Below are 18322 nucleotides of genomic sequence, written 5' to 3' on the forward strand. Positions count from 1 at the left end.
AATCTGTCGTTCTGCCCCTGAACAGGCAGTTAACCCACTGTTCCTAGGCCGTCATTGAAAATAAGAATTTGTTCTTAACTGACTTGCCTAGTAAAATAAAGGTAAAAAAAAATATTTCAAATATTAGCGAAATTAGTGTGCAGCATAGACATTCTATTTTCTACTGAGACAGTAAAACAATTCATATATTATTGTAGTGCCCATCGGTAATGGACGTTTCACATCTGTGTTGAGAAAGAGCAATAAAACCTCCACTAACCATATTCCTCGTGGTCTGTATTGTCCAATCACACATGATGTGCCATCACTTGTTCGCTAAAAGTTCACTTGACTTGCATCTGCTCTGTGATTGGATACTGCTGCTATCGAGTGCCATCATGTGATCGCTAACAGATCATTGACTTGTATCTGCTCTCTAATTTGATGATACAGACTGCAACGTTGTATGGGATGAGTAGGTTGTTTGACCCCTAACTCTGGTATGTACACAGCGTTGTACCCTTGGCTTTTTTTCTTCATAGGGATCTTAGGATTTCTAATGTTTTAAATTAATGGTTCACCCCAGACATTTGTTTTGCTATGGAATATTTACACCACGATAACCAGAATGTTGTTGAAATTTGTATACTAAATTTGTGGCTGTTTCAGTTCCTGGAACCATAACCGCGGAAAGAGGGTGCGGCCCGTTACATCCCTATTGATACTTGACTAGGGAAGAGTTGAGATCTGAGGAGGAGGAATGAGGAAGTTCCTCATATATATTCTGTATCATCATTGTCACTGCATCTTTGCCCATACCTGGATTATAGTAGGCTACACAGTTGGATACACTTTTTGACAGGCATGAATGATGCTCAACAATGTCAGCTGCCAAACGGGTCCCGCAAGTTTGAACCACCTACCCTTTAAATGGGTTAGAACCACACTGGTTGGCCAAATTTCACGTCTCATTCTTTCCATCATATATAACACATCTGCCCAAGAGTAGTTCATCTTCAGTTTTCAGAAAGCGAGGAAGAGAAGGTATTTGTGCATCATTTCTCATCTGAGCAGGATACAATCCGCAGGTCCTAGCTGACAACGTCTCGGATAAAGGACAATTTATTCTCAGGTAATATGCAGCTGTAGTGAATTTGACAGCCATGATTGCTTGATCAAATTTCACAGCAATTTTTCTTCATATTTCAAGACCTTGTAGGCTTACCTATGCAATTGAAAGCTGGCACATCTGCACCAATTGTTATTAACGGGACAACTTCCAAAGACAATACAGCCAATTAATTCTGAAGTTGTTTAGAACTGTTTTGGTGGCAATTAAAGGCGTGGTGCGTCTATAGGGAAAACCCATGGATGTACAACTGCTGAGTGATTGCTTAACAGGATATGTGTATAGCGGTGCACACAGTTGTTGATGTAGCCTAGGTGTTGATGTAGCCATTGTTTCTCAAACCGCTCCTCGGGGACACCTGAACTGGTTTGATGATTAATTGAGAAATTAAATCAAGTTGGTTGGACGCACTGCCAAATTCTCTAAAACAACGTTGGAGGCGACTTATGGTAGAGAAATTAGCATTAAATTATCTGGTGTACATTCCTTCGGTCAGCATGCCAATTACATGTTTCCTCAAAACTCGAGACATCTAAGACATTGTGTTGTGTGACAAAACTGCACATTTTAGAGTGGCCTTTTACAGTTCCCAGCACAAGGTGCACCTGTGTAATGATCACCTGTCAGGTGGATGGATTATCTTGGCAAAGGAGAAATGCTCACCTACAGGGATGTGCAAAACATTTGAGTGAAATAAGCTTTTTGTGCATATGGAACATTTCTGGGATCAACACATGAAACATGGTACCAACACATTACATGTTGCATTCATATTTTTGTTCAGTGTAGTATGGAAATAGTCATTTAAACACCTTACTCTGCTTAATCTTAATCGGCATCAGGTTAAAATTGAAGTAAGCATATGCTGAATAAAACGCCTGGTTTCCTGAGCAATCTTTTGAATTATTAGGACATGTAAACAACCTAATTGGGCAGCGGTTAATTTGATCAGCGCATGTGCTAGCACCAATAGAGCAAGCCTCGTTCTTCCAGCCGAGATCTTTTTAACATGTGAATACGGATAGCCAAGCTTGTTTTGCCTTCATGTTGGTGCTAGCAAGCTATCAGGCAGGCTACGTAGCGCTACGTATCAACATCCAATCTAGTAGGGGCTGGAAACTATTGTGAGCTTCCATTATTTTGAGCCACCGTTCCCCCAACAGCCTCCTGTGCATCTTAGAAGTAGTTTTCACATACACACTTTATATGTCCGAACTCAGAATAAAAAAGGTTTCACAAAAATAACATGGTCAATGTGGTAGAATGTCTATTTTGATTGTCGATTTTCTGCATTCATCAAATGTCCCATCAGGTAGCCTGATTTCTGATTTCCATGTACGCTGGAATTTTTGGGAAATCTTCTTCTTTCAAAGCATATATGCGTTTTAAACAAACTTTTATATTAATCTGACTTTCCACAGTAATTGTATTATTGTGTGCATTCAACCGTGCTCACTTCAAATAATGTCAGACTTGAGCATCTTCACAGAATGCATAGCTCTACCTTAAATTCTCTGAATAACCTTCATAAGTATATGAATGACTCAATATGAATGATTGTCCTAAACCACTAAATGGTAGCCATTCTAACGTGACGATGGGGTTGCCAAACATGCTACCCTGCAAAGAAATGTAATTTCTCCCACTGCAAAGACTAGAAGTGCTACTTTGATTGACATTGTCATTGACAAAGGATTCTGTATTTTATTGACTTTATTATGCATGTGAAATATTCTACTCTGAAAGTGTACAGGCTTTGAAAAATGATAAAGACCTGATCTTCCACATTGATACCAATGACTTATATATAGACTAGATGATTGATAGGGAGGGCTGTGTTGCAGCCACTGGGCCTCCATCTTGGCACTCCATCACCGTTGTAGAAAATATTTTGGAAGCTTTAGAAATGCATTTATGAATGTCTACATTCGTTTTTGCCATGTTTATTATATTACAGACACCTTAATGCATACTTTTAAATGACATTTTATATATCTATAAACTCTGCAAAACAACGTCCTCTCACTATCAACTGTGTAAATTTTCAGCAAACTTAACATGTGTAAATATTTGTATGAACATAACATTCAACAACTGAGACATAAACTGAACAAGTTCCACAGACATGTGACTAACAGAAATGGAATAATGTGTCCCTGAACAAAGTGGGGGCCAAAATCAAAAGTAACAGTCAATGAAGCTGGTGGCCACACCAGATACTAAGTTCTGCAGTGCATCTCCTCCTCATGGACTGAACCAGATTTGCCAGTTCTTGCTGTGTGACGTTACCCCACTCTTCCACCAAGGCACCTGCAAGTTCCCAGACATTTCTGGGTGGAATGGCCCTAACCCTCACCCTCCAGTCCAACAGGTTCCAGGCGTGCTCAATGGGATTGAGATCCGTGCTCTTCGCTGGTCATGGCAGAACACTGAACACATTCCTGTCTTGCAGGAAATCACGCACAGAATGAGCAGTATGGCTGGTGGCATTGTCATGCTGGAGGGTCATGTCAGGATGAGCCTGCAGGAAGGGTACCACATGAGGGAGGAGGATGTCTTTCCTGTAACGCACAGCGTTAAGATTGCCTGCAGTGACAACAAACTCAGTCCGATGATTCTGTGACACACCGCCCCAGACCATGACGGACCCTCCACCTCCAAATCGATCCCACTCCAGAGTACAGGCCTCAGTGTAACGCTCAGTCCTTCAATGATAAATGCGAATCTGACCATCACCCCTGGTGAGACAAAACCGCGACCCGTCAGTGAAGGGCACTTTTTGCCAGTTCTGTCTGGTCCAGCGACGGTGGGTTTGTGCCCATAAGTGACATTGTTACCGGTGATGTCTGGCGAGGATCTGCCTTACAACAGGCCTACAAGCCGTCAGTCCAGCCTCTCTCAGCCTAATGCGGACAGTCTGAGCACTGATGGAGGGATTGTGGGTTCCTGGTGTAACTTGTGCAGGTGTTGTTGACACCCGCAGGTGTGATGTTCGGATGGACCGATCCTATGCAGGTGTTGTTACACGTGGTCTGCCACTGTGAGGATGATCAGTTGTCCATCCTGTCTCCCTGTAGTGCTTTCTTAGGCATCTCAGTACGGACATTGTAATTTTTTGCCCTGGTCACATCTGGAGTCCTCATGCCTCCTTGCAGCATGCCTAAGGCACGTTCACGCAGATGAGCAGGGACCCTGGGCATCTTTCTTTAGTTTTTTTTTCAGAGTCAGTAGACAGGCCTCTTTAGTGTCCTAATTTTTCATAACTGTGACCTTAATTGCCTGCCATCTGTAAGCTGTCAGTGTCTTAACGACCGGTCCACATGTGCATGTTCATTAATTGTTTATGGTTCATTGAACAAGCATGGGAAACAGTGTTTGAAAGAAAGGCTCCTGAAACAGGAGAGTTTATATAAACATTTTCCTTAAAGTATAATTTTTTGAGATTTCTAATGTTCTAATGTTACACTACGAAATGTAATGTAATGTAATACATGTAATTTTGTCCTCTAAACATTTAATTGAAATACAGAAGAAACCCATTAATTCCCTATGGAGGACTGCTCCTATGGGGAGTGGCAATATTATGGCCGAACGGTGGCTTCAAAGCCTCTCAATGGCCAATACATAGCAATTAGCAATCAAGGGTTTATATGCATCACTGATTGATACCTGTTCTGAAAATTGCACTGTCTGGATAAAAGGTTATTGAAGGATAATGAAGGATCCAACATCAAAAGGCTCCAAATGTTTGAAGTTCTATTGTGAAATTGAAAACGATCTGAGGATAAAGAGGGACACAATAATGAGTTCTATTGTGGCTAAATACACAACGTGTTCTTTGGAGGAGGTGGCGTTTTATTGTCTTTAAAGATATAACAACTTGAGCTGCATTTCTAAAGGCAGATTTTGTGAGCAGTAAATCTTATTTTTCTGTAAGAATGTCAATTTACTTCCTGATAGACTGGGAGCATTAGAGACACCATTTATAAAATAACATGTCATTCAGCAGCGCAATGTGTACTAGCCAGCAAGTTTGTTAATATGGGGGCTTATTCTAGTACAGAAAAGGATGATGCTCATCACCTTAGCAGGAAGTAGTTTCATATTTCATTTGTGTAAAGCCTGCCTCAAATAGCCTGCCCCCAGGTTTGTCACAGCTAGTGACTTGACAGTTTGCTGCTCCGAAGTAAAGAAACAGACACCTTAAACCGACACCTACACTAATGAGGTCATTTTGTTGAATAATGTGAGTCACATGGGAAGTTCTCAACGTGTTCTTTAAGTTTTTACTTCAGTTGTACATTCCAGATTCAGGAATGTCACGAACATCATGCAATGTGGAACATTTCATATTCAGCAGAAGCTTCGAGATTTAAAGCTGACGTCAAGTCCAAAATTATTCTCATCCTTGATACAGATTAGCAAAAAAGACTGTCTAAAATAAATCATTAAAATACTGAGTTATATGGCACGCTCAATAATTTTTTAACAATTATTTTGGCCGGGACGATACCAGTATATTGTTAGAAGTCTATTGTGGCAAGGAAACAAAACAGGAAGTGTATGTAACTTCTTTAGCAACCAGCCCTAATGTTGAAAACAAATCATTATGTTGTCATTCATTGATTTATTTTCCAAACTATAGCACACAATATTTTACATTCAGAAGGTTTTTGAAGGACCAAAGAGTTTTTTCCGCCTCGTGTTTTCATTTTTACCATGACATCGTCACAGCCCTAAAAGGTGTACTATTTTATACTAGTACATTTGCTCAGAGACAGACAAAAAAAACAACAACAACAACAACAAAATCGGGGTCAAAAGCCGAAGACGAAGGATATCAAGGGTCTGGAAAGAGTCTGTGGGAGGAATGGTCTAAGTTCCCCAAAGGGAGGGTGCTGGAGTATTAAAAACAGGGGGCACCTGTTTAGTGGTAGTATTAGTATACAATTATATCATTTCAAATTTTGTAGAGCATGCAATATAGCTCAGTATTTTTTTGCTCATCTTTATCAGTGGTGCCAATACTTTTGGACCTGACTGTATCTATCAAGGTTTAAAGATGATAGGTTGATAGCACAGGCAAGACAGGCAATAGTTGATGCATAGTTGATTTGCTTTGATATCAAATTAACCATCTTGTCATGAGTGAGTGTGTGAGAGATAGTGGCATTATCACTCATCCTCTCCAAGACTGGTTCTGTCAGCTTTGTTCGATTGCCACACATTTCCCCCCAACAGGTTTTTATGTGTGGCTATTATTGGTTCTCATCCTTCAGCAGCACTGGGTGTTTGAAATTCCAGATATAGATGACAGGGGCAGATGAACTAGAAATGCAAAGTAGGCCGATGTTGAGCTGAGATAAAACAGTAATGGTTTTGATCCATCTCTCTCATCTGTTTTAGAGTCTACCAAATATAGGAGTTGTAACAGCCTTCAGAACACTCACTAAGATAGGATGTACAAAGATTACACGGTAACATAGAATGGGAATGTGCAGGTTTGGATGTTATGTTTTGAAGTTCTGATCTGGATAAACTCATCGCTGTGTGTGTACATTACAGTATGTAATGTCAGTGAAATTACCAACCTATGATTTGTGAAATGAAGTAAGTAGGAATTCTGTTGGAATTCTGAGCTCTCACCCTTAGCTGTTGAGTCCCGGTTGTAAGCCTTAAAGTCACATATTTTTGGCATATCCTTTTAAGATTACTAGGATTTACACCTTTGGAACTAGCCTCTACACCTTTATAGGTTGGGTCGGGCAACTGTAACAAAGGGACCCCGGAGTGCTTACTGTAAACGCTGTTGTTGAAGCAGTTTTTTTTACTAATCAGTCTTTTGAAATATCAGATCAACTCCGAAAAAGATCTGATGTGATTGGTCAAAGCCTGTCTAAACACAGCCCTTGTAATCGAGATGGGGCCATCGTGGCTTTGGTCAAAATCACTACATTTTGGGTACATCCAGTCACGACTTCTATAGATTGACAATGTTGTCAAAAAATAAAGCGACACACTTTGATTACTGCTAACCTCAGCCACACCTATTTTTTCTTATCGATTTTAGGACAATACACTAATATACACTGAAAGCAGTGGAGGCTGGTGACTTTGAGGAGGATGGTAGACCCACAAAGTACGTTTTAAAAATCATCAAAGACTCATTATTTTAACCTAAAGCATTTAACAAAGACATTTATAGCACAATATTTCGGGGAAGGGGAATGAGAGGGCTACTTACACAGTGTTGAAAAGGGATCACAACAGTCATTGAATGAGGGTGTGTGGCATGAGTTGAGATGTTCAGAGGCTTGACTAGAGTGCAGGACAGGATTTTACTGGGAAGACAACAAAAAAAACAACACATTCACTACACAGTTAGACAAAAGAGCTAAGAATGAGTTAGTCTAACTAAGCAAGGAATTAAATCTTTGATGTGTAATAATGTGATTGTGTATGTGATTAACTCTACAAACAGTAATGAGAGATACTTGATCGAGGTACTCATGGTGTTAGGAAGGGAAACATTCAGTGTGTCAGTGGATGAGCGGGCACCTCATCAGTTCATGTCAGGAGAAAGTTGACAATGGCAGTGGAGTGGAGTAGTCATCACCTCTTAATCAGGAAACATGAGGGGACTTAGCTGTAAATACAAATAGCAGATACATTCCATTACAGCTGCGCCATCGTACGAGTTTCTCTATGAAGTTAAACTCAGACATCTCAAAATTCATGAAGTCAAACACAGACTTGACACATCATTAGTAGCCCAAGAAACGTTCCTGAATAAAGCCCTGATCATCCAAATACCTGACTATAACTGACAACTGCAGACTGGTGGCACCATAGGTCACAGAGCGGTGGGGCAATTTTTCCCCTTAGCACCTGGAGTTTTTCCTTATATGTTAACCTAACTAGGAAAACCCTGGACCCTATAAGGTATGACAGTGATTAATCAGTTGTAAAAAGGTTTTAAATGGGCTATGATGACACCAATTTTTCCTAATCAAGTCACATGGTTTTAAAAAACTCCTGGAAAAAAATGTCAAACTGTAGCTACCTGATATTGTTCATTCACAGATTGACACCAAACAGATATAATATTTGAATTAAACAATAATTTAAACCTTCTTTACGTTTGTATACAATCACAATTAGCTCTCTATTATGTCAGGGAATTATTTGGAACAGATTTCCAAAAGAAAAATCTACTTGAGCTGATTCTCTGGTGTTTTTACAGTCTTTTATTTCCAACAATAATTACAAAAATGTTTTTTTTAACAGAAAACTTAGTTGGACCCCAAAAAAATCACTGGTGGCCCACAGACCACCAGTTGGGGAACCCTGGTCTATATCATAAGTAGTTGAATATGGGTTCATGTGAGCTGTAATGGGCTTAATTAAATATTTGATGTGCATGGATTGATGTTGTATACCTCTACAGGGACATGGCAGATATGGAGCCTCTGATCATTCTCCTTCTGCTAGCAGGTAAAACACTTGGTGTGTGTGTTTTGTGTGTATGTGTGGGTAGTTATATGTGTGTGTGTGTGTATCTAAGTGTCTGTGTGTTTGTATGTGTGTGTATCTGTGTTTGTTTTGTGTGTGTGGAGGGTTGGTTGTGTGTGGGTGTGTTCCTCGGGTTAACCTGACAGGTTCCTCAGGGGTTGCACAGCCACCTTTTACCACTATAGTTGGAAATAAAAATTATGACTTTATTAGCCTACTTGGTGTTTCTTGTACATTGTATGGATATATTGGACTGGAATGTATAGGCTTGTCTTACATTTTTATACATTGTTTTCTAACAGGACTAGCAGGGAAGACATCAGCGACAAACACAACAGCAATGGGTAATGTACCTTCATATGAATCAACATTCCAAAGGCTTCAACACAATCCATTGAATCAAACCCCAATTGGGAAACAGATTCAATGGTAATTGAACCACACAAGATGCAGTCAAAATCACTGCCTCATAACATTTAGAATGGCAATCTGGAGTTATCAACACAGCTACTGAACAATGCCACAAACAGATGCTACCAAGTGGTTAGGGTAAGCGTTGGAAACAAAACCACAGAAAAAACATGCCTTCGTTCAATTCATTATCACTTGTCGGTAGTGTGATTTCAGGCTGAATATGACTATTTTGCCACCAGATACCAGCAGTACTTAAACACTTTGAGAAGACACTTGTCTTATCTTTGCATGCAAAACCCCTGGTTTACTTTCTGTCTGACATTACAATACATGTCCCTAATACCTTTACATTTACATGGTAGTTACATAGGCAGTGTAATGTAGTTACATTCTAGGTATTTGTAACTGGTTAACCTGTTCGTAAGCAGTAGCTAGTTTTTTATTTTTTATTTTTATTTCACCTTTATTTAAGGTAGGCAAGTTGAGAACAAGTTCTCATTTACAATTGCGACCTGGCCAAGATAAAGCAAAGCAGTTCGACTCATACAACGACACAGAGTTACACATGGAGTAAAACAAACATACAGTCAATAATACAGTATAAACAAGTCTATATACGATGTGAGCAAATGAGGTGAGATAAGGGAGGTAAAGGCAAAAAAAGGCCATGGTGGCAAAGCAAATACAATATAGCAAGTAAAACACTGGAATGGTAGATTTGCAGTGGAAGAATGTGCAAAGTAGAAATAAAAATAATGGGGTGCAAAGGAGCAAAATAAATAAATAAAATAAATACAGTAGGGAAAGAGGTAGTTGTTTGGGCTAAATTATAGGTGGGCTATGTACAGGTGCAGTAATCTGTGAGCTGCTCTGACAGCTGGTGCTTAAAGCTAGTGAGGGAGATAAGTGTTTCCAATTTCAGAGATTTTTGTAGTTCGTTCCAGTCATTGGCAGCAGAGAACTGGAAGGAGAGGCGGCCAAAGAAAGAATTGGTTTTGGGGGTGACTAGAGAGATATACCTGCTGGAGCGTGTGCTACAGGTGGGAGATGCTATGGTGACCAGCGAGCTGAGATAAGGGGGGACTTTACCCAGCATGGAATTGTAGATGACATGGAGCCAGTGGGTTTGGCGACGAGTATGAAGCGAGGGCCATCCAACGAGAGCGTACAGGTTGCAATGGTGGGTAGTTTATGGGGCTTTGGTGACAAAATGGATTGCACTGTGGTAGACTGCATCCAATTTGTTGAGTAGGGTATTGGAGGCTATTTTGTAAATGACATCGCCGAAGTCGAGGATTGGTAGGATGGTCAGTTTTACAAGGGTATGTTTGGCAGCATGAGTGAAGGATGCTTTGTTGCGAAATAGGATGCCAATTCTAGATTTAACTTTGGATTGGAGATGTTTGATGTGGGTCTGGAAGGAGAGTTTACAGTCTAACCAGACACCTAGGTATTTGTAGTTGTCCACGTATTCTAAGTCAGAGCCGTCCAGAGTAGTGATGTTGGACAGGCGGGCAGGTGCAGGCAGCGATCGGTTGAAGATCATGCATTTAGTTTTACTTGTATTTAAGAGCGATTGGAGGCCACGGAAGGAGAGTTGTATGGCATTGAAGCTTGCCTGGAGGGTTGTTAACACAGAAGAAGGGCCAGAAGTATACAGAATGGTGTCGTCTGCGTAGAGGTGGATCAGAGACTCACCAGCAGCAAGAGTGACATCATTGATGTATACAGAGAAGAGAGTCGGTCCAAGAATTGAACCCTGTGGCACCCCCATAGAGACTGCCAGAGGTTCGGACAGCAGACCCTCCGATTTGAAACACTGAACTTTATCAGAGAAGTAGTTGGTGAACCAAGCGAGGCAATCATTTGAGAAACCAAGGCTGTCGAGTCTGCCGATGAGGATGTGGTGATTGACAGAGTCGAAAGCCTTGGCTAGATCAATGAATACGGCTGCACAGTAATGTTTCTTATCGATGGCGGTTAAGATATCGTTTAGGACCTTGAGCGTGGCTGAGGTGCACCCATGACCAGCTCTGAAACCAGATTGCATATCAGAGAAGGTATGATGAGATTCGAAATGGTCGGTAATCTGTTTGTTGACTTGGCTTTTTGACTAATCTGTTTGTTGACCTTAGAAAGGCATGGTAGGATAGATATAGGTCTGTAGCAGTTTGGGTCAAGAGTGTCCCCCCCTTTGAAGAGAGGGATGACCGCAGCTGCTTTCCAAACTTTGGGAATCTCAGATGACACGAAAGAGAGGTTGAACAGGCTAGTAATAGGGGTGGCAACAATTTCGGCAGATAATTTTAGAAAGAAAGGGTCCAGATTGTCTAGCCCGGCTGATTTGTAGGGGTCCAGATGTTGCAGCTCTTTCAGAACATCAGCTGACTGGATTTGGGAGAAGGAGAAATGGGGAAGGCTTGGGCGATTTGCTGTGGGGGTGCAGTGCTGTTGACCGGGGTAGGAGTAGCCAGGTAGAAAGCATGGCCAGCCGTAGAAAAATGCTTATTGAAATTCTCAATTATGGTGGATTTATCAGTGGTGACAGTGTTTCCTATCTTCAGTGCAGTGGGCAGCTGGGAGGAGGTATTCTTATTCTCCATGGACTTTACAGTGTCCCAGAACTTTTTGAGTTAGTGTTGCAGGAAGCAAATTTCTGCTTGAAAAAGCTAGCCTTCGCTAGTGCTGCAAAGGGAGAGAATATATTTATATATACAATAAATAATACAATAAGATGTTTTTAATTTAGCAAAACAGACATGAATAAAGCACTAAGTGCTGTTAACTATTAAGGTTTCACACAAACAGTAGATATCCTACCCACATACATACACACAAACAGTAGGTGAGTTTTATCCTTCTCCATAGTTCTCACCACTGTGTATCACTACCCAGCCGACAGTTCCATTAGGGATTAGGGAAACCTTGAGAAGTACTCCCTGTCCTATCATACGTTTCTCAGAGTTCTAGCCAGGTCGGTTCAAACACAGCTTAATTGTTCTCTGTATTTTCTTAGGCTCACACATACACACACACACATTTCTCTTCCTCCCAGTCCAACCTAGTTAGACTTATGTTTAATACTATAATTATTCCTTATACATGCTACATCAACTATAATCCCTAATGGTTCAATTTCAGGGTATAATTATTTAATCATTATCTTTAAACATATAAATTATTTTATCAGTTATTTATACAGTTTTTGACAAAAACTTACTGCCACTTTAGCATAAACATTTGACTCCAACACAACTTCAAACATAACAACCCTATGATCATATACCAACAACTTCAAACGTAACAACGCCCTAACCAGATACCAACACCAAACATCACATCACCAAAAGCAGACAACTTCAGTGGCTTTTCATTTGAAAACACAACCAGACACTAATGCTACTTCAGTGCCTCCAAAATTAAAATGCCATATCAAGATACCAATGCATTGGTTTCCAACCCAACCACACCAGCAGTGCTTAATTTGTAAATAGGGAGGTACCGGAACAAAAAGTGAGCTGGGAGGGGGGTGAACTGGGGGGGCTCTGAATTACCGAAATGCATCTAAACATCTAAAATCCAAATACATTATATAAAGCATTGCATGCATTATCATTCCTTTTGTGTGCTGGCATAGAGCAAGCAGTAGAGTAGAGGCTCTTGCAGAAGTTGCACATATGGGAAAAAAGTTTAAGCCTTGGAACCAGACTTTTTTAAGCCTTGGCCTTTAATAAACACAATTCTTCACCATTTTAGATGGCTGGAGACATTAGCATCATCTTTTTGAATACATCACAAATGATTGAAATGACAGGCAACTTTGACACTGACAAACTGAGAATTTGAGATCAATGAGACCATGTTTTGAATCTGTCACTGGCCTAGGTGTAGGAAAACACATATTGTACAATATTAAAATCAAATTATAGTCCTCATAAAGCTTTCCAGTTTCACTGACTCACCAAATGATGTGCAGCTCACTCATGTGCTGGTGAAACAAAAGCCCATCTCTCTTGTTTTACTTTCTAAAACACTGTTCTTCACTCAATAGGCTTATTGGAAGTTGATTACATATTTGGTAGCCTACAGACAGATTAGTCTTCTCTTTTCAGCAGGAGCCATTTGCTTTCCAACCTGTGTTTTCCCGCCATTGTTTTTGAAATATTGTGAAAGGACTGTTTTGGCTTCATGCTGTTCACTGACATATTCACCACGTGTTCCCAACTTTAGCTAAATAAGCTAAATTATAGGTCTACTCCTGGTGTAGTATTCTGAATCATTTATTTTCTTTCTGGAGAGCAGTAATTCTATAAATACATTTTTATTCATCAGGGGTGTTCAGCACTTTCAGCACCCTTCCAGCAGCTATGATTCTATGGGGAAATAAATGAAGTGCAATGCTGGACAGATGAGAGTTGCAGGCTCATGTCTATCAGGGCAAGGAGAGAGAGATCATAGAAAGAGAGATCATGCTGGTTCTGTGAACGCGTGCAATGGCCGCGTACTGGTATAGGCTAGAATGTTGGCCGCGTATTGGCATAGGCTAGAATGTTGGCCACGTATTGGTATAGGCTAGAATGTTGGCCACGTATTGGTATAGGCTAGAATGTTGGCCACGTATTGGCATAGGCTAGAATGTTGGCCACGTATTGGCATAGGCTAGAATGTTGGCCACGTATTGGTATAGGCTAGAATGTTGGCCACGTATTAGCATAGGCTAGAATGTTGGCCACGTATTGGTATAGGCTAGAATGTTGGCCACGTATTGGTATAGGCTAGAATGTTGCCCACGTATTGGTATAGGCTAGAATGTTGGCCACATATTGATATAGGCTAAAATGTTGGCCACGTATTGGTATAGGCTAGAATGTTGGCCACGTATTGGCATAGGCTAGAATGTTGGCCACGTATTGGCATAGGCTAGAATGTTGGCCACGTATTGGCATAGGCTAGAATGTTGGCCACGTATTGGTATAGGCTAGAATGTTGGCCACGTATTGGCATAGGCTAGAATGTTGGCCACGTATTGGTATAGGCTAGAATGTTGGCCACGTATTGGTATAGGCTAGAATGTTGCCCACGTATTGGTATAGGCTAGAATGTTGGCCACATATTGATATAGGCTAAAATGTTGGCCACGTATTGGTATAGGCTAGAATGTTGGCCACGTATTGGTATAGGCTAGAATGTTGGCCACGTATTGGTATAGGCTAGAATGTTGGCCACGTATTGGTATAGGCTAGAATGTTGGCCAGGTATTGGTATAGGCTAGAATGTTGGACACATATTGGTATAGGCTAGAATGTTGGACACATATTGGTATAGGCTAGAATGTTGGCCACGTATTGGTATAGGCTAGAATGTTGGCCACGTATTGGTATAGGCTAGAATGTTGGCCACGTATTGGTATAGGCTAGAATGTTGGCCACGTATTGGTATAGGCAAGAATGTTGGCTACGTATTGGTATAGACTAGAATGTTGGCCACGTATTGGTATAGGCTAGAATGTTGGCCACATATTGGTATAGGCTAGAATGTTGGCCACGTATTGCTATAGGCTAGAATGTTGGCCACATATTGGTATACGCTAGAATGTTGCGCAAACCATTAACCAGGGCCGTACCAAAACAAATAAATTCTTAGAATATCAGGAACATTTTGAAATAACTTTTTCTTTTAGAGGGCAGGATATTTACAGAGGAGGCAACATGAATTAACTCTGAATGCTTTCATTATCATTTTTACACTGCAGAGTGACAATTATTTTTCATGCCACAAGAGGTAGTGGATCGTGGCAAATGGATTCCAGAACTTAACAAAACAAAACTGGGAGGTGCCAGATCCTGTTCCAGCACGCTCAAATGAAGCATTGCACACCACCACAAACAGATGCCAACACAACTTCAGTGTCTTTAAATGTGACATCACCACAACCAATTAGCAACATAACTTTGGATCAATAATATGACAACACTGACACCAGATGTGAATACTACATTACCACTGAATGTCACTGTTTCCCCACAACCACACAGTTTAACAACTCCATAACCTACTGATGTGACAATTACCTTGCAACCAGTCTTAAATACAACTGGGTAATTCTCAAATGTGATAACAATTCCAAATAGAGGGCTGCATTCCGCAGGATGCCTGCAGGTCCTGACAGAGATCATTGCATTGTGGTCAGACAGATTACTATGTCCAGCAGATTGTTTGCTTTGTATACGTTAACACTCTCCTAGTTGGGCAAGTTAACGTGTGCCTAGTATGTGTGTTCTCATTGAAATAGAGTGGTCTTTCTACATGGATGGAGAATCAGGGGGCAGTTTCCTACTGTGTCTGCAGATACATATCGATAATGAAAAGAAGTCGATGGCGCTCAAACCAACTTGGGTCAAGGTTCAATCTTTATTTTTCATCATTGAAAAGGAGGTTACTATGGCGAGCGAGCGTTGCACCTTTTCGTTTTCAATAAGTAACGGTTACCCATTTATTTGTCTCTGCCTGTAAAATGTACTCCTAAAACGTAGGTTGTGTCCTACAGTATATGCAAAACGTAGCAAGGGTCGATTTCATCATTCTTGCTGCTTCAGGTTCAGTAGCCATACGTGCGTGTCTCAGTTAAATAGAGTAGGCTGTAGCATAAGCGGAGAAGCACAGGGCAGATATCTTTCCAAAGAAATGTACTTCCTAAATATGATTAGGCTATAGTTTACTACATTGCCTAGAATTAGGCCTAAATATTGATGACCCATATTTCTCAGTCTGAAAATCTTCATACTCCTAAAAGTTAGGCTATAAAAAAATCTCAAGAGAAAATGCAAGTCTCTCCAACTCTGCTCTCTTCAAACTACATCGAGCATATTATCTGATATAGCCCATTAATACCGATAGCCTAATATAATGGACCATGTGAGAATCTCTGGTAATTTAACCCATTTCTTAAGTTATTTTTGCACATTTGATATTGCCAATTGGCGGGGGCACAACTTGGGTTTTTAGTGATGATGAGTGAGAAAGTTATAGATGAACTAGTATTATCCCCCCCCTCCCACCAAGTAATGCTAATCTCTCCTGTTATTCAAATGGTGAGAGGTTAGAATGTCCCAGGGGTATGATATTTGTGTGTCTGTAACTTTATCACTCATCATTATTATTCAATATTATTTCAGGATTTTTTGTAATCATGGTAGCACCCACACTAATGTAGAAGTGTTTAGATACATATTCTATTTATTTACAATAAAAGTGACTCTAAAATGACACAATACATTATTTTCCATTAAATTTCTATTGGGTCCAGAATTATCTAAACACAACCATAACCCCCCACTTCATATCTACTGTATCAATAATATGTTCCACTTTCTTCATTTTTTCTCTCCCACAACAACCACAACTACTCCCACAACAACCACAACTGCTCCAACAGCAACCTCAGCTGCTCCCACAATAACCACAGCTGCTCCCACAACAACCACAGCTGCTCCCACAACAATTACATCTGATCCCACAACAACCACAGCTACTCCCAAAACAAACACAGCGGATCCCACAACAACCACAGCTACTCCCACAACAACCACAACTGCTCCAACAACAACCACAGAATCTACCACAACAACCACAGTCGCTACTTCAAAAACCATAGAATCTCCCACAGCAACCACAGCTGCTCTCACAACAACCACAGCTGCTCCCACAACAATAACAGCTGATCCCACAACAACCACAGCTACTACCACAACAAACACAGCAGATCCCACAACAACAGCAGCTGATCCCACAACAACCACAGCTGCTCCCACAACAACCACAACTGCTCCAACAGCAACCTCAGATGCTCCCACAATAACCACAGCTGCTCCCACAACAACCACAGCTGCTCCCACAACAATTACATCTGATCCCACAACAACCACAGCTACTCCCAAAACAAACACAGCGGATCCCACAACAACCACAGCTACTCCCACAACAACCACAACTGCTCCAACAACAACCACAGAATCTACCACAACAACCACAGTCGCTACTTCAAAAACCATAGAATCTCCCACAGCAACCACAGCTGCTCTCACAACAACCACAGCTGCTCCCACAACAATAACAGCTGATCCCACAACAACCACAGCTACTACCACAACAAACACAGCGGATCCCACAACAACAGCAGCTGATCCCACAACAACCACAGCTGCTCCCACAACAACCACAGCTGCTCCCACAACAATTATAGCTGATCCCACAACAACCACAGCTACTCCCACAACAAACACAGCGGATCCCACAACAACCACAGCTACTCCCACAACAACCACAACTGCTCCAACAACAAACACAGAATCTACCACAACAACCACAGTCGCTACTTCAAAAACCATAGAATCTCCCACAGCAACCACAGCTGCTGTCACAACAACCACAGCTGCTCCCACAACAATCACAGCTGATCCCACAACAACCACAGCTACTCCCACAACAAACACAGCGGATCCCACAACAACCACAGCTACTCCCACAACAACCACAACTGCTCCAACAACAACCACAGAATCTACCACAACAACCACAGACGCTACTTCAAAAACCATAGAAACTCCCACAGCAACCACAGCTGCTCTCACAACAACCACAGCTGCTCCCACAACAACGACAGCTGATCCCACAACAACAACAGCTGCTCCCACAACAACCACAGCTGCTCCCACAACAACCACAGCTGCTCCCACAACAATCACAGCTGATTCCATATCAACAACAGCTGCTCTCCCAACAAACACAGCTGCTCCCACAACAAACACAGCGGATCCCACAACAACCACAGCTACTCCCACAACAACCACAGCTGCTCCAACAACCACAGAATCTACCACAACAATCACAGCTGATTCCATATCAACAACAGCTGCTCTCCCAACAAGCACAGCTGCTCCCACAACAAACACAGCGGATCCCACAACAACCACAGCTACTCCCACAACAACCACAGCTGCTCCCACAACAACCACAGCTGCTCCCACAACAAACACAGCAGATCCCACAACAACCACAGCTACTCCCACAACAACCACAACTGCTCCAACAACAACCACAGAATCTACCACAACAACCACAGTCGCTACTTCAAAAACCATAGAATCTCCCACAGCAACCACAGTTGCTCTCACAACAACCACAGCTGCTCCCACAACAATAACAGCTGATCCCACAACAACCACAGCTACTCCCACAACAAACACAGCGGATCCCACAACAACCACAGCTCTTCCCACAACAACCACA

The sequence above is a fragment of the Oncorhynchus nerka genome, linkage group LG11 (genome assembly GCF_034236695.1).
Source record: "Oncorhynchus nerka isolate Pitt River linkage group LG11, Oner_Uvic_2.0, whole genome shotgun sequence".
Lineage (NCBI taxonomy): Eukaryota > Metazoa > Chordata > Actinopteri > Salmoniformes > Salmonidae > Oncorhynchus > Oncorhynchus nerka.